This window comes from Protopterus annectens, chromosome 6.part1 (assembly GCF_019279795.1).
Source record: "Protopterus annectens isolate FY-2018-M chromosome 6.part1, PAN1.0, whole genome shotgun sequence".
Lineage (NCBI taxonomy): Eukaryota > Metazoa > Chordata > Ceratodontiformes > Protopteridae > Protopterus > Protopterus annectens.
The window spans coordinates 44,283,163-44,309,383 of record NC_056738.1 but is presented as its reverse complement, the minus strand read 5'-3'; positions in this window follow the sequence as shown (position 1 = coordinate 44,309,383).

Genomic DNA, 26,221 nt, shown 5'->3' with positions numbered 1-26,221 from the left:
CTTCATCTATTCAAAGACTTATGCATTGCAAAGGGAGTAATTCTATGACTTACGACTAAGTGGACATCTACATAATAGACACTGTTTTGTGATTTCTTTGTAAGTTTCCTTTTTCCAGCCTGTATAGTCTTCCCAACTTGGCCATATAGCTGCAGAAGGTTATGACTAGAGGATATATTTTTAAATTTTCAGTACTCCAACAATCATTTAAATTCAATGCTTGCATATTGCGGACAATTATCATATATAACTACATCCTGAATACATGGCTTTGTGGAACTTAATCATAACTGTTAAGTTAATGACCACAGGAAACTTTCAGTAACAGTGTACAGGTATCAAGTATGCATAGAATTTAAAATTAAACAAACCTGCTTCTACTCTGCTCCTTGATTTTCTTGGAACCAAATAAGGAGTTATTACTTTATGTGGATTATTGTTACTTCCACGGTGGTGCAGCAGTAGCATTGTTGCCTCACAGCAAGAGGTTCTCCCATTCGACTCTTGGCTGGAGTGCAGGGAGTGCCTTCTGTGTGGTGACTGCATGCCCTCCCCGCGGTTAGGTGGGCGTTCGAAAGACATGCGTAAATGGGCGTGCTTTCATTGAAGGTTGAACATCGAGCTGGTACCTTGGTGTTTGTGAAAAATCTACTGCCAATCATTAGCAGACTGGAGTTCCGCTGTGGCAACCCCTAACCGGGAAAAGACGAAAGACAACAACAACTTTATGTGGATTATTGTTATGATAAACAATGTACACTGTACAGCTTTGAACTTGTTACAGTAGCTGTACTGGCATTTTTAGTCAGTAAAACATGTCATGGACTGTTACTTCCTCAGTGGTGTAGCGGTAGCATTGTTGCCTCACAGCAAGAGGTTCTCCCATTCGATTCTTGGCTGGAGTGTGGGGAGTGCCTTCTGTGTGGAGTCTGCATGTCCTCCCCTCAGTTGGGTGGGCATTCGAAAGACATGCGTAAATGGGTGTGCCTTCATTGAAGGGTGAACGTTGAGCTGGCACCTTGGCGTTCATGAAAATCTACTGCCAATCATTAGTGGACTGCATTTCCGCTGTAGCGACCCCTAACCTGGAAAAGCCAAAAGACAACAACAAAACATATCACAGACTCTTTCTTTAAACTTCTCATAGTTCCCAAGTGTGGCTCATACATTCTTGATAACACTTCTTTCCTTGACTTATTACACACAATCAAGCTGTCAGCCCTGAGTATCAAGTCCTGCAGGCAACCAATGTCTATATTTCTTTCCTCACATCATTGCATTCATTCCATCTTCTTTTATCTTCTTCTTTAGTGTCTCCTTATCATTCTAAATAAACTTCTGAAACTCTTAAGAAAGATCGCAGAAGTAGGCAGCTCTGGAATTATTCAGTTTCCTTCTAGTTCATCTCCAGACAACTATTTTGTTCTCTGGCAAGTATGAATAATTTGTCATATCTGCTGCATAAATCCCTTTTCCTGACATACTTCAGAACTAAATCATAGTTATATAATCTCAACAAAATTCTCAGCAGTTTTAAAATAAAACTTCTTAAAGATACTTTGTAATGACTTAAGATATGATTTAACCAGCAAATTTTTGTTCCCCATAACTATATTGTGAAGCTTTTTATAGCCATACGCTATGGCAACAATCTCCTTTTCTATCAGTACATGCTATTTCTGGCACTCTGTAAAAGCTCTTACATCCATGACCAACACTGCACCAGCAACATGCTTGCTAAGATCTGTTTGAAATGCAATTGACTTATTTACATAAAAATAATTTGGTGTGGGTGCTTCAGTTACTTATTATTTATTATTTATTATTTATTTTATGTGCTTTATGTGTGGGTGCTTCAGTCACTTATTATTTATTTTATGTGCTTTATGTGTGGGTGCTTCAGTCACTTATTGTTCAACTATTCTTACAACATTTTCCTGGTTTGTAATCTACTATCCTTCACATCATGTTTCAGTCATTTCCTTAATAGCAATCAAATGCATACATGACATATTTGGAATTAACTTCCAAGGAATCTGCTGCTTCATTCCAGAAAAAACATCTGGTTTGTTTCCCAAAGGAGGCATTTCTACTGCTTTCCTTGCTTTCTGGGTGTCTTGATTCAAACCTTCTGATGGAAAAAAATGGCCTATATATCTCCTTCTGATGAGAGTCTTCACAATCAGGGCTGATGATCATACAAAGCTGTAAGATGTGTATTCTAAATGGGTGTGTGTTATAGGGCAGTCTGCGGTAACTTCAACAGTTTGTTCCCAATGTAATTCTGACAGTGTCATCCACATGTGCATCGGGTTTGGGGATTCATTTTGGATTTAGGTGACTAAAATTGTGCATTCCAATTTTTGATGGCAAAACCACCCAAACACCCATGTTTCTTTTCCCCTTACTATCTGCTAACAGCTATATACTATAGATCTGTTGCAGTAGCTCTGACATTCCATCATACCATGGTTTTCATTGCATACATTGTGCTCTATTTAAATTATTTGATGCACTGTCTACACATTTCTTACACTCTGCTGCCTTCTACTGGGTAAGTAGCTGGAGATACCTGAAAATGCACTGTACCAATGTGCTGGCTAATCAGTTCTGTGTGTAACCTGCTGCACACTGTAGTGTCTGTTTAATGCTATTTCCTCTTACACTACATAGTTTGGAGGTCAGTTTATCTGTCTCTTCTAAAACCCATATGAATGATTATGTTTGGATCAGCTGTTTGCCATTTATTGGTCAATCTTCTGTGTATTTGATTAATACACCCTTTAGTCAACTGTCATTACTGAATTCATAGTTGTATTACGATTCATTCAGGTGTAAGTTATGTGTTTAAATGTAACTTCTGTATACAGGTCAAAACTAGAAAACATTTGGTGAAAATAAAATATAAAATAAGGGATCAACAAATTATCAGAAGGATGGCAAAGAGCAAAATAAATGAAAGAGAAATTGCAAATGTTGTGGCTCACTGAGACCAATGACAGGTGTCGAAACCATGGCCTTAAGCTTAATGCCAAAAAATGTGTTGTCATCCCCTTTGGGAAAAACTTAGTTCCCACTAATTACCACATCAATGGGAGCCCACTGAACACTGAAAGTGTTATAAGAGATCTGGGGACACAGGTTTAAAGCAACCTCTCCTTCGACCACCACATTGCCACTGTGGTCAGAAAGTCCTTCTATGTGGCAGATCTCTTTACCAAGGGTTTTTCATCCAGGAAGAAAGAGGTCATTGTCTTTCTCTATTCTTCCCTCATTAGGCCAATCATCAAGTATAATACTCCATTTGGCATGTACTGCACTAGACACAAGCAACAGCTGGAAAGGCCACAAAAGTACCTCACAAAGAGGATCCTAGGCCTTAAACATGTCCTACATGGGCAGACTCAAAAAAACTCCAGCTATTCTCTGTCTCATATTGTCTACTAAGAGGCGATCTCTGCTTGATTTACAAAGCCATGTCTGACCCAGCTCTGTTAGAAGTGCTACATCTAAAGAAATCCCAATCCCTCCGCACCGCACGTTCCAGAGACCTCAGCCTCATTGCCACAATCAACAGAACATGCTGGAGGGACAGATTCATAACCCAGAGACTGCCCATGCTCTGGAATAGACTTCCCATACATGTCAAGCAGAGCACCTCACTGGCCCTCTTTAAGAGAAATCTTGATGAGTGGATGGGAAATAGAAAGTTCACCCCAGGGATCACTCCAGTGGTTTTACTTGATAGAGGCACTGGGAACTAACGTCGAGTGGCACGATGCCAGGGCACTTCTATGGGCTAGGCTTGTAAAGGCTCCAGGGCCATTAGCCTAGTACGAACCTATGAATGTAGAAGTCCCTTTCATAAATCACGGTCAGAGTGGTGGATGAGTTTTAACCTTAAAGAAAAGTATAAAAAGAAATATCTAAGGGTGAAATATATTATAAAGAGAAAAAAATAAGACACAAATGTTTACTAAGTAAATAAACTGCTTTAAAATAACATTGTTTAGACTGTTTAAGGAGTGAAAGAATTGTAATTGAAAGGAATAATAAAAAAGGAGGAAATATAAAGCAAATAAGATTTTAAATGATAAAAAGAAAGAAGTGTTTTCTTTACTAAGAAAAAAGGCAGCTATTAAGAGGCTGTAACAGATACAATGGAAAATGAAAAATGAAGATAAGGTATTGCCAAGCTGAGATAATGGACATATGTAAATATGTTTGAGACATATTTAGTTAAAAAACTGAGTCAGTTACAAGATGGATATTAGGAGAATAAGTAAAGAAAATGGATGAGATGCAGAAAGAAACAACTTCAGAAGAATTAAAGGAGATAAGAAATCTTCACTGATTGATAGATTGGATAAGCTATTTGTTTTATACTAAAATTAATGACAATGCTAAAAGATGAAAGACAATGTATGTTTATTTATAGTGAATTTAACATGAAAGAAAGATGAAAAGGTAAAAACGAGTAATAAAAAGGAATAAAGAGTTTGTAACAAAAAAGTTTGTTTGATAAAAAAAATCATCAGGGTATTTTTCTACTGCAAAAGAGTTAGTGTGTAATATTTATATCAATCTTTAATTATATACGTGTGTGTGTGTGTGTGTGTGTGTGTGTGTGTGTGTGTGTGTGTGTGTGTGTGTGTGTGTGTGTGTGTGTGTGTGTGTGTGTGTGTGTGGTTAATAATAGACTTCAATAAATGTTATGGGATATTTTATTACTGTCACCTGTGCTCCTACCAGATCAGGCAAATGAGGCATTGGTTTAAAATATCCTTTAAAGGACAGAACCTCAGGAGCGTTTCATCCCACCCCCGTGCTGCATTACAGTGTCGCTATTAGAAAACAAATCTTTCTACATGGTATGGGAATGGAACCCACAGCCATCTCGTCTTCCTAGCAGTACAAAGTATGCTACCAGTTGAGCCACATATCCACACTACAACAGAAACTCAGATTTAAGGACATGCCCGTGTCACTGAGATCATCAGCAGAAGCCATAGCTTTGTTCATCCTCAGCATTTCTTTTGCTGTAGGAAGAAGGTTTTCAGCATTCATAGTTAAATATTTTCTAACAAACTGTCCATTTACATAATGTCTCCACCTATATCAGGAAAACTCATAGCCTGTCTTAAGCAATTCCTAATCAATTAAGTTACATACACATACTTTAAAGGACAAATATCCAAGGTTAGCGGTCAGGTAAATGTACTTCAACTGACACTAACTGCAATAAAGTCATTACTGAAATGTCACGTTGTTTAAAGCTTCCTGGTCCCTTGTACATGTGACCATTACCTAATACTATGGTATGTCTATTTTAGAGTTGCTCTTTTGAATCTTGCTTTAATTAGTTAGCAGTTTATTATAGTATTTTGCAAGGTGTTTATACAATACATTTCATTTCTTTAAACAAGATCATAACTGAGAAGGATACAGTTTGGTTTGGTTCATTTCACTGTTCCCTGCTCATTAATTAGATAAATAAATCACTGAGATACTGTGTTTCACAGCTAGTCTTGCATTGTTGAGTTGCTGAGATAATTCTACTCTTAGCTTATTTGTAGTGCCACAAACCTATTTTTTGATTAGCTGCAGGTATCAAAGAGCTGCAATGCCTGAGAAGAAGCAGTCTCACCAACAAGAGCACTGCTCTTCCCTCCATGACACACTGTCAGTTTTAAGATTATGTTAACCCTGGTTTGTCCTGATCTCAAGTGATTTGTTTCAACTAAAAGGATTAAGACGGTATGTTCTGATGTTATGTCCTTCCAGCATTCTTTTTTTTCTAACTTAAGCAATGAAATTCCAGAATACCCTGCCACACTGCTGTCATTACAATGTTCTCAGAGATGACAGCTCACATGGCCTGATGCTGAACAGAGACCATTTCAAAGGCATATATTATTTGAATTCAAGGAAAACATTTTTTGTCAACAGAGATTTGCCTTTGCCTTTCTGGAGTGTGTGATCTTTTTTTGAGGAGGAGAAAGAAAGCACTATTTATTTTTGCAATTTGTTTATTTAATTAGATGATTTTTTTTCTGGAAAAAAGCATCATGATTAAGTAAAGAATGTTATAATATATTATATTATATATATCATATATTAAATAAGCAAGCTGTTTTCAAACGCTTATGAAAGTTGTAAGTTGATAAACATTGTTTTGTCAGCCAGTCAGGAATGTATGATTTCTTTACTAACCAACTCAGAATGCACATGTGAAGAAGACTCTGTGTTCAGAAGTATAGTTTCTTCCCCTGGAAAATGTAAAAGAACTGGATGATGTTTAGGGATGAGCACTGTCTCTCAGCATCCTATAGCTTCAGTGGAAATTACTGCTATCATGCATTTATTGCCATCAGATTTAGTGTCAGCAAAAATATTTTGAAGCATTCCAGTAGTGCTGGGAAATCTGGAAATTCGTTGATAATTCAGCAGTATCAAGGGAGCTTGAATGGTGTTTAAATTAGTTCTGAAATTTCTTATTTTGTGACTTTACTTTATTTTCTGAAAAGGCGTAACTCACAGCACTGTCCTGTATTTCTGATAACAGAGCCCACTATCACTTTCCAACCTATATCTTTTATCGCATAAATGTCCCAACCTGGTCTCATCATTAACTTAGACATTGTAAAATAAGAGTTGTTTTCAGTATTGTCACACGCCTCTCTCTATTAATATGAAATTACTTGATTTCTGTTGTTGTTGACCTGCCAGTACTTGATATGAGAGGGGTAATTTATTTTTGCCTTGCATATGTATGTGTCATTAAAACTAATAATGACCACTACCCTTACTAAAGATTGTGACTTAATATCTGTTATAAATGAAGACAGTATCAGCAAGTACACCATTGTTTCAAGTCTAAACATACATCCACTATATAAAAAAATATATTTTTCTGCCATATACACAGACCAGAATAAAATGTGTGTCAAAAAGAGAAAGCTATGTGAATTTGAAGAAGTGTCATAGACTGTATGATGATAAAATGTTATTCTTTCATTTGCTGATTTCACCTTCATCCAATTCAGTGTCATGGAAGAACCACAGCCAACCCTGGAACTCGGTGGGTATAAGGTAGAGAAACTAGTCCTGAGTACGATGTCATTCTATCAGAGAATGCACACTGACTTACTAACACACAGCATGTACATTTAGAAGTCGCCAGTTCAATTTTATTATGTGGCAGGAAACCAAAGCAATTGGCAAAAGCTCATGAGTGTATGGAAGATAAAGAGACTCCCCACAGAAGGTATTCCTGCAGAAAAAAATAAATTGGAAAACCAAGCATTATGAGGCATCAATACTAACTTTTTTATTAACAAGAAACATCTTTCTTAAATTATCACTTATGACATAGGCAATCATACATTTATATAAATGAAAACAAGCCATATTGACATAATTTTAATTGCAAACATTATACATCACTTATAATCTATCCTGTCACTGTCAGTCAAACATTACATAGCTCATTCAAATCCTGCCTTCTTTTAAACCTCACTCCTCATCTGCATGTATTGTTTCCACAATTCCCATGTTTTCTATATAATTTGCTCCAACCCTTTTCTAAAGATCTCAGTTCCTGTTGTTTTATGTCTGTTACTATATTTGCTACTTCATACTGCGGTGGTGGTGCTGCGATAGCATTGTCGCCTCACAGTAAGACACTGTCCGGTTCGATTATCAGTTAGAGCGTATTCTGCGTGGAGACATGCGTGAATGGGCGCACCTTCGTTGAAGGTTGTGCATCAGACCTGGCAACTCGGCACGTAAAAATCTACTGCCAATCATTAGCGGACCGGAGTTCTGCTGTGGCAACCCCTAACCGGGAAAAGCCGAAAGACACAACAACAACTATATTTGCTACTTCTACTACAGTTGGTTTAGACTTAGACTTGCATTTTCGAGTAACTGCTTTTTTGGCAGCCACCATAATTAGACTCAGCAAGGCCTTACTATGTCTAGGCAATTCTGATACTGTATCATAGCTCAAAAACATAATTTCCTTAGTTACACCAATTCACTCACCTACTATTTCTGACAGAGTAGTCTGCAGGGAATTCTTAAAGTATGTGAAACTCATTACACTCCCAGAAAATATGTTCCCAGTTACCTCTTTCTTCCCCATCATGTCTCCAATATTTGCTATCTACCTAAGGAAAATTTCTGTGGAGTCTACTTGGGGTATAAAAATACCCATATAAGCACTTCCAAGCAAAGATCCTAAATCTTCTAGACTTTGTTGCACATTTGGGAGACAGAAATTTATCTCCCATTGTTTCTTTGTGAATTGCTTATCCAATCTCTCTTCCTAATCCTTTCTAACTTCCTCTGATTGATTCTTATAGTTATCATGCAATATTTCATATGTTCTGCTAATTATTCCTTTTTTAACAACAGCGTCTGTTCTAGATTCTATTAAAAACTCTACCAGTGCTGTTCTTTTGCTTAGGATCCCATGTTTCTTTCTTTTTGCCTATACTCTGATATTAATCCTTGATAAGGAAGGCAATCTCTAACCTGCAGTCCAAATAAATGATTTGCCTTTTCCCATTCTATTACCTTTTCTTCTCTAATTATTTACCCCCAATTCCTTGTTTTTTTCTGCCAGTTTTCTCCAATAAATTCCAGTACCTTCTTGTCTTTTGTCTATATCCCTAATTGCAGTCACCCTCTCGGCATAATCTCCTTTCTCCATTACCATATTGGCTTAGTTCTTAGAATACTTTCTGCTACTTTATGAATATAAAGGTCACACTCTATATTCATACTCTGTCTCTATACTATGGAATTCACTACCTAACCCATTTTAAAGCCTCTTAAAAAAGTCATCTCAAAAATACATGGTTCTGCTCCTGCTTAAAGCTTAATGCTCAGCTCTTCTTCTTCTTCCACAATAGCCTCATCCTCCTCTTCTGTCACATCTCACTCCCTAACAGTCAACAAGATCCTAAGGCTCTCCTAATGCCTTCTCTGTTTCTGTACTATATCCTTAAACTACTGCTCTGGCTGTAATGCCTCTGTTCTTAACTCTCCCGCTATCTTTCTGCATCACTAACTTTCTGGCTATTATTTTCCTAACTGAAACCAACGTTCTATTTTTTCATGTACTATAACAGTCAATTTCATACATGGTACTACCTACATACTATTTTTGTACACTGTCTACTCATAGGCTAGGTATATTGTGAGAGTGACTATAATTGTCTATAATGTTTTAACTGTATAGAATTGCCTAGATATGTAGTATATCTTGTAACATAGTTTATGTTCTTTCAACTTATTTTTGTAGAGTGTTTCTTATGTCATTTGTATTGTATTCTATTATACTGTATTTGTAATGTACTGTATGGGGGAGCTTTTCTCCCCGGGCCTCTGCCGAAACAGGTTCTGTAGACCCAGCCAGACCATCCCAGTAAACAAATGTCAAATAAATAAATAAAATATAATATAATATTCTGTATGGTTATTGTTATTTTCCTTAAGGATCTGTGTTGCTCATCCAGTCGGGATGAAATAGACAAGCCTTTGCGGGTTCTGTTCAAGCAGCTTTATTATGTACAAACACATCAGATTGAGGCTTAATAACTTTAATTTAGATAAACCTATAAACAAACTAGCTATCACTCTCATACATGCTCACTCTCTGGCTGCACTCTCAAAATGGCACTGAGGCTAGCATGTGCTTGCTATTTATATGCAGGTTCAGTCCTTGGAAATGCTCTTTAAAGGTACAAGACAGCTCTTTATTCTACATCCTCCCTCTTTGAGAAATGCATCATGCAATACTGATGACATTAAATGACATGCAATTCATACAAATGATTTTTTCGTCATGCAATTATACAGCACTAGATATATATATACAACTATGTCCAGGTTACTGTGTATTTCACAGTATTTCACACTAGGTCTGGAAATGCGACAAAATCATGTGACACAGAAATTAGAGTTAGGTTTGGCAGCTGGGATTGTCTCTGCTGAATGTTCAACCTTAGGTATATCAGGAATATCATCAGAAATAGACGTAGGAATCAAGATATGTTTTGCAACAGGAACATTGTCTGGATGCTCTGAGATCCACAGCCTGTATCACAGGAAAAATATAGCGATAACAGTTCTGATACAGGAAGTAGATGTCTGCAATTTCTCCTGTACTCCATACCCTCTGATTTCACAACATAGGATCTTGGCATTGCACATATAGGTTCATAGGTTCATAGGTAGGTACTAGGCTATCGGCCCAAGGGCCTATGTAAGCCTAGCCAGCAAGGTACCATAGCTTACACCACCCAAGAAAGTTATTTTCCTGTGTCACTGTCCAGCAGAGACACAGAAGTGATCCCCGGGGTGTATTTCTTATTTCCCATCCACTCATCAAGATTTTTCTTGAAGAGTGCTAATGAAGAACTTTGCTTGACATAGATGGGTAGCTTGTCTCAGAGTATAGGAAGTCTCTGGGACAGGAATCTATACTTGTTACTTGACCAATCCGATTGAAACCTTTCACCGTTTGTACCCTCACAGTCTCTCCTTCTTTCAATGGATGAAGAAATCTGCTCAATTTATCATAACTGGACTTCTGGAAACAACGCTTTCTGAATATTTGGGCTCTGATTGTTCTGTTGTTCTAAGCTTTAGGCCTCAACAAACTGGAACTGATAGGCAATGTTGTTCTGGTTTGCCTAGATAGAAGTGTCTGAGCGGGTGAGCTAAAGATATCGTCATGGGGTATGTTTCTGAGACTGAGTACATTCAAAAAGACATTGGTATTATCATGCTTTGACTTCTCCAGTAATTGTTTTGCACTCTGTACTGCATATTCAGCTAGTCCATTTGACTGTGGATATTCTGGACTACTAGTAACATATACAAAGTCCCATTCCTTTGTAAATTTCTGAAATATCTGACTGGTAAATTGGGTACCATTGTCAGAAATAACTTTGTGTGGGCTACCATGGACTGAGAAATTACGTTTCAACTTGGTGATAACAGTAGTGGATGATAAATTAGGTAGTAAATTGATCTCAAACCAATTTGAATAAGAGTCTACCAACACTACGTACTGCTGATTGTTCCACTCAAATATATCAGTGGCTACTGTTGACCAAGGTAGTTCAGGAACTTGACTTGGCTGAAGTGGTTCTTTTTGCAAATGCGGTTTAGTACTATTGCATACTGAACAAGAAGAAAGTACTTTATCAATGTTTTTTACTAGAGAAGGCCAAAATACTAGTCCTCTCACCCTTCTTTTAGTAGATTCAGAACCTGGGTGACCACATCACAAAATCTGTATATATTCATGTTGTAAGGAAGCAGGAACAGCAATTTTAGGACCTTTGAAAATAATGCTGTCTTCCATCAACATCTCATCTCTGTAAGGAAAATAAGTAGATGCTTCACTAGATTGAGTTGATGTTCATCCAACATTACTGTAGTGGCTGAGCTTTTGCAAAACTGGATCAGTCTTTGTATGATATATCAGTTCATCAAGTCTTGTGGTGGAAAAAGTACACATTTCCATGACATCAAAGTCAAAATTCTCTGCATGAAACTGTTCTATTTTATCTCTGGGTGATCTGGATAAGGTATTAGCCAGATAAAGAAGTTTGCCTTTTGTATAGACCATTTTGAAGTTGTACTTTTGCAATTTGAGCATCATTCTTTGTAATCTCGTTGGAGCTGAATGCATAAGCTTCTTTAAAATTAGTGACTAGAGTTGGTGATCAGTTTCAATATGAATTGCTTGGCCATAGATATAATCCTGAAACTTTGAACATGCAAATACTATTGCCAAAAGTTCCTTCTCAATTTGAGCATATTGCGTTTCAGTTTGGGTAAGGGTTCTAGATCCATAGGCTACAGGTCTACCTTCCTGGAAAAAAAACTGCACCAAGACCAAATTATGAAGTATCAAAGGAAAGAATTACTGGTTTATTGACATCATAATATCTTAATGTAGGTAGGGTGGCAATTTTCCACTTAAGATCATTAAATGTTTTCTGTTGCTGTTCCAGCCAAGACCATATAACATTTTTATGCAACAGCTCTCTCAAAGGTGCTGTCAGCTCAATGAAGTCTGGTATAAACTTGCCTAAATAGTTGATCATACCAAGAAAATATTGTATAGCTTGAACATTATCTAGTGCTGGCATCTCAAGAATGGCTGCTTGCTTGGATGGGTCTGGTCTCAAGCCAGTGCTAGTAAATAAATGACCTACATATGTAACTTCTGGTAGTCTGAATTTGCACTTCAAAGGACTGAGCTTTAAGTTCACTTCATGTGCTCTGTCTAGAAATTTCTTAAGGTTTTTGTCATGCTGTGCTTCACCATTGCCTCCAACCAATAAATCATCTACTTTTATGGCACAAGAATAACCCGAAAAAAATGTCTCCATTGCACGCTGAAAGACTTCACTTGCAGAATTTATTCCAAATGGCATCCTGAGGAATCTATATCTGCCAAACAGGGTACTGAAAGTAGTCAGTAATGAATTTTTGCGATCAAGTATCACTTGCCAAAATTAATTTTTTGCATCCAAGGCAGAAAAAACAGTGGCGTTTGGTATTAGACAGCAACTTCCTCGACTGTATACGTTGGATGGTGCAGTCTCTTTAATGCTTTGTCAAATCTCTTGAGTCAATACATATTCTGATTTTGTTTGTGCCTTTTTAGTGGGTTGAACCTAGCTGGGTCAGAGGCCTTTGAAAGAGAGCATTCATTTGTGTATGCACTAGCAATATATGAGGGAGAAGGTAAAAAACATCATATTATTGTACAGGCTGAATCAAGGGAAGACTCCGAGTGTTTGAAATCCAAATTCAAGGAAATGTGTAACCCCCAGACAAATATTACATTAGAGAGGCATTTGTTTTACACAAGGGATCAGAAACCAGGGGAAACTGTTGCAGCTTATATTAATGACCTGAGAATCAAAAGAAAAATGTGTTGGTTTGGTGATTTAAAAGATGAGTTGATAAAGGACAGGCTTGTGTGCAGTATTAATAGTGCTGCTGTGGGAAATATTTTGCTTTGTGACAGTGATTTAACACTAAACAAAGCTACTGAGATTTGTCAAATCCATGAAGTTACAGAAAGGCATACAAGCATGCTTGCAAAGCGATGAGTATGGTTTCAGCAGGCTCGGTTCTCTTAGTTTATTTTCACTGTTAACTCTCCACCTCATAGCTCTGAAAAGCAGTCTCTGAAATTCTGGTTCTGACACCATGTCAATCATCCAGTCAGGATGAAAAAAGATGAGCCTTCATAGGTTCTGTTCAATTACCTTTATTATGTACAAACACATCAAGATTGAGGCTTAATAACTTTAACCTAGATAAACTTATAAACAAACTAGCTATCACACTCATACATGCTCACTCTCTGGCTGCACTTTCAAAATGGCACCGAGGCTAGCATGTGCTTGCTATTTATATGCACATTCAGTCCTTGAAATGCTTCTTAAAGGTACAATACAGCTCTCTATTGTACAATCTGCATGCAGAATCTCAGTCTGTCCTTGTTTCTTGAGCTTCCCCCATTTCTTTTATATCCCTTTCCACTTTGAATTACAGGTTTCTTCTTGTGTTATGTATAGGACCCTTAACTGTGTAGCTCTGAAATACACCTTCAAATCAGGTAATCCCAGACTGCCTTATTCTATTGGAAGAATCAGCTTATACCACTTGACTCTTGCTGTCTTCCCCTTCCAGATAAAATCCTTCAGCTCTATATTAATTGCTATCCATAACGTCTCCTCTGGTTGATAAAAATATGCCTGATCTGTGTATACAACTAAAGGGACTAAAAACATTTTAACTGTTTGTATCTTACTATCCTTAATCATAAAACAGAGCCTCCAATTTCCCAGTTTTTGTGTTATCTTTTGTTTAGTCTCTTCCCACATATTCATAGCTGCCAAACCAGTAATGTCCTTTTTCTGGTTTCATCAGGTATAAAATAATATCATCTGAAAATAGAGCCAGCTTTTTGTGACTACCATACCAATTATTATTTCTGAGTCTCTTATTTCTTTGCCAATGGTTCTAGATGTAATGCAAATAACAAAGGAAAAGACAACACCCCTGCCTGGTTCCTCTGCTCAAACAGAAATTATCAGAGAGGAATCAAACAGAAATTATCAGAGAGGAACCCACCCACTCATGCATATTATTGAGGTAATCCCTTATTTTCTGTTTATCATTCTGCAATTGCTCGTCTACTTGTTTTGTGCTCTTCCCCCTATTCTGCAATACTTTAACATTTGTCAGTCCCTCTAAATAATTATTACTACTTCTTAACCATATATCTCTTTCTTTTATTTCTAACCTATTCTATAAGCACTCATTCATTTGCTAGACAATGTTCTTTTTTATTTATTTGCTTTCTCTTAAAACATGTTACTAGATCAAGCCAAGGGCCTTAATCCAGTCATTCCCTATGCAAAAGTGAAAATAAGCACATCAGTTTTTTTTTTTGTATCCTGCTCTTTTGACCAAACATTTCTTCATTTTTAGGGTGCAGTGTCTATAATTCTTAAAACTGAACAAGGACAAAGGAAGAAGAAAGCAAAAAAGCAGGAGCACATGTTTACTTTAGTATCCCCATTACACTCAAAAATAAATGTGAAAACTTTACTTTATAGCATGCATATTACATCATGCATTATAAAAACACTACTATTAAGAACAAAATTTTGTTTTACTTACAGTTAACTCTTTCCTTCCTATTCTCCCTCCTAAATGTTCTTCCAAACATTAATGGCATGGAGTAGGGCATATGCTTTAGAGTCCCCTACAAGCTTAACAAAGTCAAAAAAGTCCAATATTGCCAGGCTTTATTGGTCTGTCATGTTTCACAAATATAATTAAAGTTTTGTAATCTGACATTTAGTTGTCAATTTCTGAGTTGCTAGTTTAATTCCTGTTGATCTCCATCTCCCAAATCCAGTATCTGCTTCATTTTCAATGTACTCTTGGTTCTTCTAATCAACTCTTGTGTTTTTTTCTGTCTCTCAAACATTTTCTCTTGAAACACTGGAAAAGATTTCACTGGCACAGTCTCTGTGTGATCTTTAATACCAGAAGAACAAAAAGCAGAATCTCCTTCTGTTTTATAACTCACTTTTTATTGGACATACTTTTGTATTTCCTTCTTAGCATGCTCTGCATCAAAAACTGATTTTGTCCTTCCAGGAAAGAATATTCTGAAAATTGCTGGGTACAGCACTTTGAATCTCATGCCTGCTTCTCAATATTCTGTGACTAATGGAATAAATGTACTCCTCTCCTGCCTTGCATATAGTGTGTAATAATTTTTCACAAACACTCTACTGTCTCCCACTTTTAGTACTTTGTCCTTCTGCCACTGTTTTGTTAGAAAGAACTCCTTCTGCTGGTAGGATTGCATCTTTACTAGTAAAGGTCTAGGTTGCTTTCTCATGGCCAGGTTTGGAGAATATGCATGATGAGCCCTTTCAATTAACAACTCCTGCTGTGGAATACCAGCCCTGTTGCTTATTTGTGCTTTTATAAAATTAATACAGTCTGTTCCTTCCAGCTTCTCTGGTACAGCAGAAAATCTCAGGTTTTTCCTACCTGCTCTGTCCTCTGATTATATTAGTTTTTGAAATATCTCTTCTTAAGCAGTCTCAGCCAGCTTTTACTTCATTTTGACCTTTATTTGTTTTGCAGTTTCATCACTTCATCTGAATATCTGTTTAAAGCTTTCTCCATTTTTCCAGCCTTTTTTCATTTGAGTTAATATACTCCTTCAGTATTTCATTTATTGCTATCAGCTCTGACTACATTTGATTTATTTTTTCTTTAGGTTACTGGAAGTCATGTCTTGTACCAAAGCTGGAGCTTGCACTGTTTTTTGCTGAACAGCAGCAGAATTCTTCACACAGTGTTTTTTCCTCTCCTTTTGTGATTGATTTTCTCTCAGGTTCTCTGACTTTCTTTTTTGCTGGCTTCCAGGCAGTGCACTTACTAGCTAGTTACTGAAAGTTCCCCAAAAATATGAGTTTACTGGGTCTGTTTTCTAAGTTTCTGTTTCCAGACTGGGGAAGCTGAATTAAGCTGTTACATAATGTGCAACCATCTTGGAAGTCCCACCAGTACTAACTTTTGAACCACTGTGCCTCTAGTAAATAAAATATCTAAGACTTAGGGTGGTATTTTTAGAGTCCAGGGTTTCACACTTGCATAGTTTTTAATCCATGAATAGCATCACTATACCTATATGCAGATACAGTGAGCACATGTTATTCAAGTGATTAAGCAAATACAAAGGCATTTTGATAAACATGCCTACTTATGGAAGAAGCAAAAAGTACCTAAAACTAATTGCTATGAATATACAAAGGACTACATGAAAGTCTTAGGCATCATATGACTTTGTAATTGCTTGGATATTGCAGATGAGCATGGTTATGCTCAGTCATACCTGAAAGACTTAAGACAAGAAGCAAACAAAGCAGCTTTTATTATCAATATTTTTAGAAAATAATGAGGTTTAAAATGTTTTATATAGGAGAAGGAAAGGGGGAGATAGTAAGGACTGAAAAAGGGAAGACATGACAGATAACACAGAAAGAAAACATCAAGATTTTTGTGCTGGAGGAGATGGGAGAGAAGGAATGCTATGTTTTAGTTGGGGATAGAGCCCCTATTTAAAAAAAAAATAATACTAGTGGGTAGTGTGGGTGGGACATAGGTAGAAGGGAGATGGAGAGATGATAAGGGAAGGAGCAGGGTGAAGACTGAAGTCCAACAAACATTCCCAACCCACAAGGCCTCAAACAATTTTACTGCCAGATGGTGTTGCAGCACAGAATCCTGATGTTGAGGGGGCAGGGGTCTGTGGTGGCATGGTGGCTTGCACTGACTGGAGAAGTGAGTCTTCTACCCGCTGAAGAGATGCCTTAGATGGCTGAAGGCATCTGTCCATGACCTGCTCCACCACATCATCAACCAAGTCCTAAAGCCCCTATTCAGTGAGGCTTTCCAGGGTTCCTACAGGACCAGTGCTCCTGCACTGACCCTGTGAGGATATGCCTGGACAAACAGAGAGTGAACATTCCCTAACTTGGGAGGCACACAACTGATCTGTTGCTGAGAAAATTTTATCTATAAAAATTAACAGAAATGGGAGAGAAAGAAAATAAAGAATAATAAAGGAATGTATAATTAAAATAAGAAAGTGATAAAAGGGGAAAGACAAAGACGAAACATATACAATAAATTCACACATAATGTTACACATCACTGAAGTTATTATCAATCAATTTTATTTTTATTAAATCTTTAAGGGTCTTTAATAAATATTAATTTATTTCCTACATGTTTTATAGTCATTTTACATATTCCTGGGCCTATGTACATATATTTACTTTTTTATATATATGTTTACATTAGTATACATATTTATATATATATATATATATATATATATATATATATATATATATATATATATAAGTATTTTTTTACATATTTTTTGTATGCTTTTTATATATATATATATATATATATATATATATATATATATATGAGCATGATATCTTTCTTATATGTCTTTTTATATATGTAATATAAGTATTGTTAAGGTGTTTTGTACACACACATTCTAATGTTTAGATAGGTGTTTGTGTTAATTAGTTTAGTGATGTCATTGGTTCTTACAGATGATAAATAACATTATTTAAGAATTCATTTCAGAGTTTGTTTTTAAAGTCTGAAGAAGCGTCGAATGAGACGTGAAAGCGCTTACTGACAAATAAAATCTTTGAATTTGTTTGAACTTGCTTGAGGTTTGCTTCGATTGTCATGGTGTGCCTTTCATTCTATTTTTTGGAATTTGTCACTGTTGTTTGGAGGCACTTCACCCCTACAGTGTATTCTCTCTTTTTGGATTTATTAAATCTTTATTAAAGTAAAATAAGATTTATGGGAAATGTTTATGCACACATGGGAACAATGAATGCATTGCTATCAAGGCCTGATGGTGTTTACATTTGCATTCTACTGACAGTAACATAAGAAATGGTAATGCATTTGAAATTTCTACCTGATATGGCTTAGGTTGCAATACTGTACTGAAAGCACTTTTGTGCTCTATTGTCATTTTTTATAAAAACTCGTGCAGTTATGTATAAATGAAATCAGTTAATGACGGAATACAGCACTTACTACCTGACATTTCTTTTTTAAATGTCAAGGATTTTATTACCAGTACTGTCAACAAATTTGTTAATTCTCCCATGCTGTGGACTGCTGTTATAGTTTATTTCCTCTTCCACTAGATAAAGATGATATACGTTCATTGTTGCTTACCTGTATCTCACCCCTTTTTGCCTTTACATTTTTGATATGACTATTAGTACTCTGCAAGGCATTGCAGCTTCTATTGTACTTGTTTAGTATATCTGCTTATTTCTTTAAACATTTATTCACATCTGAATTATCATACTGTGCCAGTATTTTAAAGCTGTCTCGCTATGCTAAACCCATTTAACATAGCAAGACAGGTTTTAAAAAAAATGCAATGGAGAAAGCAAGATCTCCATTGCTTTTTTTACTGTTTCGCTATGTTAAATGGGTTTAACATAGCGAGACAGTTTTAAAATAAGCAACGGACATCTCCGTTGCTTATTTTAAAGCCGTCTCGCTATGTTAAACCCATTTAACACAGCAACAGTAAAAAAGCAACGGAGATCTTGCTTTCTCCGTTGCTTTTGCCCACAACTCTGATGTACTGGGCAGGGGCGCAGTACATCAGAACTTCCACGGATGCCAGACATCTGCGGAAGGGCAGTAAACAGGCATTATACTATGGCATTATTTAAGAAAAGTAATAGTTTCTTTTCTTAAATAATGTCATAGTATAATAACAATAACCACTTCTGGGTGTGGGTAATGCTGTATTTACCCACGGTTGGCTTTGTTTGGTTGCTCGGGCTTCACCCTCGGGACCAAACCACACCAACCGTGGGTAAATCCAGCATTACCCACACCCAGGCGTGGGTTATTGCTATATTATTCCTTGCTTTCCTGACACAAGTGAAGAAGGATTTGCAATTTCCTTTGGTATGTAGAGTAACCTTACGCTCAGACTCTGCTTGTCATTTTCTAGTTGTGCTCTTAATTTCTATTATGGTATGTTTCACTGTGGTCTCAAGGTAAGGGAGGGAGATTTTTGTTTTTATAACTTGTCATTATGATCCTTATTTTGTTGCATAGTTTATTAATAAGGTAGTAACACCAAAGACATTTTTTTCCTGAATTTATAATTGTATTTAGGGTGGATGGGTGCTGATTTTTTTACACAGCTGTTGGACTATTACTACAGATTGGAAGTGAATGTGGCAGCCCTCTTAGTTGTGACCATTTTGAAGGACTATTGGGAACCTTTGTCTAGGTCTTGTACAAGCTGAAGTAGGTTTGCCATGGAGAAGTCTCTAAAGGTGGTTTGGCAGTGGTAATACTACACCTGACACAAAAGGTGACTTATGGACTGATTTTACTAGGGATGAAAAGATGCAAAGTGGGGTACAGGTGGGAACTAGTTTGGTAATGGCCAAGTCAAGGGTCTATGAGACTTTCATGGGTAGTTTTTACAATATGCGCTAGTGTTAAGTTTAGGGAATGCCAAGCATATCCATTTTTTAGATGTGTAGGTGCGCCACTCAATGTTTGGATGATTGTACCCTCTAACAAAAGGTGTTTGATTTGATATTTAACCAGTGAGTGGTGTTACTTTACTTTTCTCAATCACTGGGAGGCATTGGGGGATCTGTGGCTAGCAACAGAGTTAATAGGTGTTTTTTAATGGTGATTTAGATCTCTAGGCGTTCCAAATTAAGGTCATGGATAATGTTATGTGAGGTGACAGTGTTTCTGACAAATACAGATAATTCCCCACCGCTTATGTGTAGGGGCTGTGTCACACTTTATTAAAAGGCACTCATGAGTAGCCATCTGGATACAGCACAGCTGGGGTAAAGTTTAGCATATAACGTAAAAGGGGAAATACTTTATGTGCTTTCCCACCTGGGTCAAATGCATGTTTGAACTAAAATGGCTGCTATTGTTTTGGTGTTTCATGCAAAAGATTAGCTTCCTGGCAGACATTTGCTGAGGGTGGAGGAGAGCAGCACTGTGATGGGGGTATGACTTGGACATGTACTTAAGGGGGTAGCAACATCATGATGAAGAGGGTGTGGCTTAGCGGGGGCAGCAACATGGAGTTGTGAGTACAAATCTGAAAATCCTAGCTACACCCCTGCAGCCAAGGATCAAACAGGAGAACCTCTTGGTGTGAGGCGACAACAGTAATGAAGCCTATTGACAGAAATTCATGTGACATAACAGAAGTAAAGAGAATATATTACCATGCAGCTAAATTAATAACAACTTAAGTCTTACCACAAAAAGACAGTGCAATAACAGAAAGGAAGGGAAGAAATCAAATGCCATCATGGAAGTATGGAACAGAAAAAAAAAAAAAAACAATAAAGCAATTAAAACAAAAAGTGTCACTGTTAGAAGAATACAGAAGAGGGAACAGATCAACAAAAATACTTAGAAAGACATGATAAAAGCAATGTGCAGTATCAGAATACACCAGGATTTATGGTACATTATTGCAAATAATAAACTAAATATATCAACACAGGCAGAAAAACATAGATGATATGCAGATAAATACAATGGAAAAGTGCAACATATGCAATTCATTGATTACCCAAAAAGTTTAAAGTGAATTGGGCAACAAGGCAAAAGGAATAGAAATACCATAAAAAAAAGAAGAAATAGACACCTTTTGGAGAAATATCTACGAAGACCCTGTGGCAAATAGCAAAGATGCTGGGTTCATATCACTTCATCGAACATTTAAATTGTCGAATGCCTAAACGTCGACACCTAAATGTTGAACGCTGAAAACTGTGAACGGCCAATTATGCAAAATTTTTCCCAGGGAAAAATTTGCTTGGTCGTTATTTGGGATTTGCCCTTTTCCACAATGTAGAGTGATCTCGGAGTTGGTATATTTAGTTAGGGGGGTGTGGGGGATACAGCCCCCCATGTCAGGGGGTTTGGAGGCAAAGCCCCCCACTTGATTAAGGTTTTAAAGTTTTTTTTTTTTTTTTGGCCAAGTGAATTTTTTCACAGGGAAAAAAATTTGCGTAATTGGCCGTTCGTTGTTTTTAGCATTTAGGTGTCGACGTTTAGGGGTTCGACAATCTAAATGTTTGACATTGTAATACAGAGCCAAGATGCTGAATGGGTAGAAGAAGTAAAAGAAACGGTAAGAAGTTCAAATGTATTGGATATGAAATAGGATGAAATAACAGCAAGAGAATTTGAAACTAAATTAAGAAAAGCCCTAAATGGCAAACCCCAGGCCCAGATGCAGTACCTAACTTCCAACTAAATGTAGTAACATCTTTACATAAAAATGTAGCCCCGAAAAAGAACTATTTATCCCAAACACAGCACCAAAGATATTTGAAGAGAAATACAGGCAAAGGCATCTGGATATGTAAAATTTTACAATATAAAAATAAGAAAACAAAGGGGGAAACTAGAAAAGAGGACCAGTACTGGATAAGTTAAAGAAATAAAGACTGAAGTTATGGCTTACCTGTGAAGTGAAGGATTTAGTGTAGAAAATCCAACTCTGGTAACATTACAACATGATAGAACAATGAGCCCCCAAATTAAGGAGAAATATGTGGAATGGGAAGAATCTAATTTGTTACCATATGAAGATACTTTGATGCCTTCAGTAGGAAACCAGTCTAAAAGTTTAGTTGGAGTTGCACAGCAAGGGAAGGAACACAAAACAGTTGCACTCTGATGCAGTCAATGCTGTGAAGTGATAGGCCAGTGAGTTCCCATTTGAAAGAGCGAAGGATGGTACAGGATGAAGCTGAAGAGAATATGTCACAGGATATGTTCTGGAACTTTCTGCAGAATGTCCTCAGGAAATGGAGAACAAAGAATGTGCCCTAAATTTAGAAGAAAATGATCAAAGGGATGAGTTGCTTGATTTAATATAGATGGATAGACATATTAATATCAATAAAAGAAATAGATTACAGAAGGTCAATAAGACCCAAAATGTTAGAAGTTTAATAAAACAAGTGAACACAGTAATGAAGCCTTCTTCTTCTTTCTGCTTTTCCCGGTTAGGGGTTGCCACAGCAGATCACCTGTCCGCTCATGATTGGCAGTGGAGTTCCACGGTGTTGAGTTGCCAACCCGGCACCCAACCTTCCACAGAAGGCACACACATGCATGCACACATGCCTAGGGCCAATTTAGAGTGCCTAATCCACCTACAGCATGTCTTTGGGATGTGGGAGGAAACCGGAGCACCCGGAGGAAACTCACACGACCACAGGGAGGACATGCAGACTCCGCACAGAAGGCAACCCAGCCAAGCAGGGATGTCAGGAGGCATACGCAGTGTATGCATTACAGTACAAATAATGTGAATGGGGGGTAGCAACAGGCCAAGTATTAGGACCCAGCAGGAACCACCTTAGCTGTATTAAGAAAAAAATGGTTGTATAGTGAATGAAAACATCATGATTTGAGATTGCATTGCAATTTACATTTCATCAGGTATTTTCACTTTATTATTGTTTCATCCCGATTTTGTATAGAAGGTCTTAATTGCCCGATTAAGAAGTGTAAATGTCCCCTGGAAGGTGGGAAAGCCACAGAACATGAAAGCAACTTCCTGTTTTTTTTTTTTGGGTTTTCTCTTAATCGTTAATGCAGACTAGCTACTGTAATTGGTGTAAACTTTGTAGAAGTGAAGAGGGGTGTGCCTGCTAAAGTTCAGAAGAGTACAGGTATGAAAGCTGGTAAGTATGTTTTTTAAACCAGCATTCTCTGCTGTTGTCTGTTGGTGAATTCACTATTGCTGCTCAAATATGTTTGTCATGATTATTTTGGATAATTGAAGATCCATTTCTTCTCCATCTCTACTATTCATACTTTTTAAAAGTACATGATTTTACCTCATATTTTTGTCCTACCCCTATTTTTTAATTTTCTGTAAATAATTGAGAATTACAGTGTCAGTATTGTCTTACATTATAATTTCATACTTATTGTTCAGAAAATATTTATGTTAAACCTGTTATCCTAATAACTTTTTGAAGTAAAGTACAGTAATATTTTAAAATAATGTCCCAAGTTTTTCGCCCACTGTTTTTGACTTTGCCTGGAATTCTTTAGCGAAGAAGTTGAGAGGTATGCTACTGCTTCTGCTGGCTGAATCCTGTGTTTTTGTGTCTGTGCCACATTCAGACTGTGTGCTGGGTTTAAAGTGCTTCTATCTTCACCAATTCATTATTTTAACATTGTGGACTAGTTACTGGATTGGCCAACTTGCTCAGTGGCTACCCTTCCATTTTTTTGCCTTCTCATACTCTTTGGAGCTTTAGATTGTGACAAGTTGGTCATTAGTGTTTGGAACATGTGATGTAAGATATGATGAGACAGTATAATATGGAAAGCTGGAATATATGGGCTAGGAGTTTCACAGTATAACTAGATGAAGGTTTTATAAACATGGAACGAAAAAAATTAACTTACGTGGCCATTGAGATGAGAGATGTAAAAGTGGGGCATTATGCACTGTTCAGCCCTGATATGAATTGTGCAAACATGAATAGGGTGATGGATAAGGGTTGGGCTGTGAGAGGGAAGTTGATTGCTAAGCGAAGAATAATTCTTAAATACAGAAAGTTTGTGCAGTTGTTACATATTAGGTTTTTAACTTTTTTTCTATAATATGTGTACACAGGTGGATTTTGCTACCTGCTTCTGCTATAATTAGATTGTGTGGTTTCTTTATATCTTTGTGTCTTTTCAAATGTTAGGATGTTCAGAACTTCTATTTATTACAGATACATTTCCTATGCTTCTCTCTGTCGCTCTCTTTTTTTTGACTGCCGTCATTCAAGCTGTTTTGAATATATTCCCTTTTGGTTCTGCAGTGGAACAAATGCAGTCTTGCAGTTTTGAGTATAGACAGCAATCTACGGGAAGGCCAGTTAGCTTAATAACACTGTGCTACAGTTTGCCAGCCTCTATTAGCAAGGGACTTAGCTTGGAAATCATTTCTGGGTGACAACTGCTGCTAGTGGTTTTATGTGCATAAACAGTGTTTAATATATTTCCTGATTCCTGACACTGTACTGCCAATGGAGAAGTTATAATTGACCCTGTAAAATAGCAAGCCTGTGTTGTGCTTTTGGATGTTTGATTTTTTTTTGTCTGCCCACGTTGTTTCTTTGACCATACAATTAGAATGATAACAAATGTGTACGTTGGGTATCTACCAGCATTTTAATATATTAACAAACATTTTGCATAAACAAAACCTCTGTGTGTGTTCAGATGTGAAAATATTTATTTTGTTTTGCAATACTCTTCATGGATAGTGGGGCAACTTTGTGGAGTGGTGTGGGAAGTTATCACTAAATTTGTCTCCTAATATATTGGCTATATCCTTGAAATCAGAATGAGTAATATTATACACGAGTCTGGTACATTGTTGGATATTATTCCTTGCTTTCCTGACACAAGTGAAGAAGGATTTGCAATTTCCTTTGGTATGTAGAGTAACCTTACGTTCAGACTCTGCTTGTCATTTTCTAGTTGTGCTCTTAATTTCTATTATGGTATGTTTCACTGTGGTCTCAAGGTAAGGGAGGGAGATTTTTGTTTTTATAACTTGTCATTATGATCCTTATTTTGTTGCATAGTTTATTAATAAGGTAGTAACACCAAAGACATTTTTTTCCTGAATTTATAATTGTATTTAGGGTGGATGGGTGCTGAATTTTTTACACAGCTGTTGGACTATTACTACAGACTGGAAGTGAATGTGGCAGCCCTCTTAGTTGTGACCATTGTGAAGGACTATTGGGAACCTTTGTCTAGGTCTTGTACAAGCTGAAGTAGGTTTGCCATGGAGAAGTCTCTAAAGGTGGTTTGGCAGTGGTACTACTACACCTGACACAAAAGATGACTTATGGACTGATTTTACTAGGGATGAAAAGATGCAAAGTGGGGTACAGGTGGGAACTAGTTTGGTAATGGCCAAGTCAAGGGTCTATAAGACTTTCATGGGTAGTTTTTACAATTTGCGCTAGTGTTAAGTCTAGGGAATGCCAAGCATATCCATTTTTTAGATGTGTAGGTGTGCCACTCAATGTTTGGATGATTGTACCCTCTAACAAAAGGTGTTTGATTTGATATTTGACCAGTGAGTGGTGTTACATTACTTTTCTCAATCATTGGGAGGCATTGGGGGATCTGTGGCTAGCAACAGAGTTAATAGGTGTTTTTTAATGGTGATTTAGATCTCTAGGCATTCCAAATTAAGGTCATGGATAATGTTATGTGAGGTGACAGTGTTTCTGACAAATACAGATAATTCCCCACCGCTTATGTGTAGGGGCTGTGTCACACTTTATTAAAAGGCACTCATGAGTAGCCATCTGGATATAGCACAGCTGGGGTAAAGTTTAGCATATAACGTAAATGGGGAAATACTTTATGTGCTTTCCCACCTGGGTCAAATGCATGTTTGAACTAAAATGGCTGCTATTGTTTTGGTGTTTCACGCAAAAGATTAGCTTCCTGGCAGACATTAGCTGAGGGTGGAGGAGAACAGCACTGTGATGGGGGTATGACTTGGACATGTACGTAAGGGGGGTAGCAACATCATGATGAGGAGGGTGTGGCTTAGCAGGGGCAGCAACATGGAGTTGTGAGTACAAATCTGAAAATCCTAGCTACACCCCTGCAGCCAAGGATCAAACAGGAGAACCTCTTGGTGTGAGGCGACAACAGTAATGAAGCCTATTGACAGAAATTCATATGACATAACAGAAGTAAAGAGAATATATTACCATGCAGCTAAATTAATAACAGCTTAAGTCTTACCACAAAAAGACAGTGCAATAACAGAAAGGAAGGGAAGAAATCAAATGCCATCATGGAAGTATGGAACAGAAAAAAAAAACAATAAAGCAATTAAAACAAAAAGTGTCACTGTTAGAAGAATACAGAAGAGGGAACAGATCAACAAAAATACTTAGAAAGACATGATAAAAGCAATGTGCAGTATCAGAATACACCAGGATCTATGGTACATTATTGCAAATAATAAACT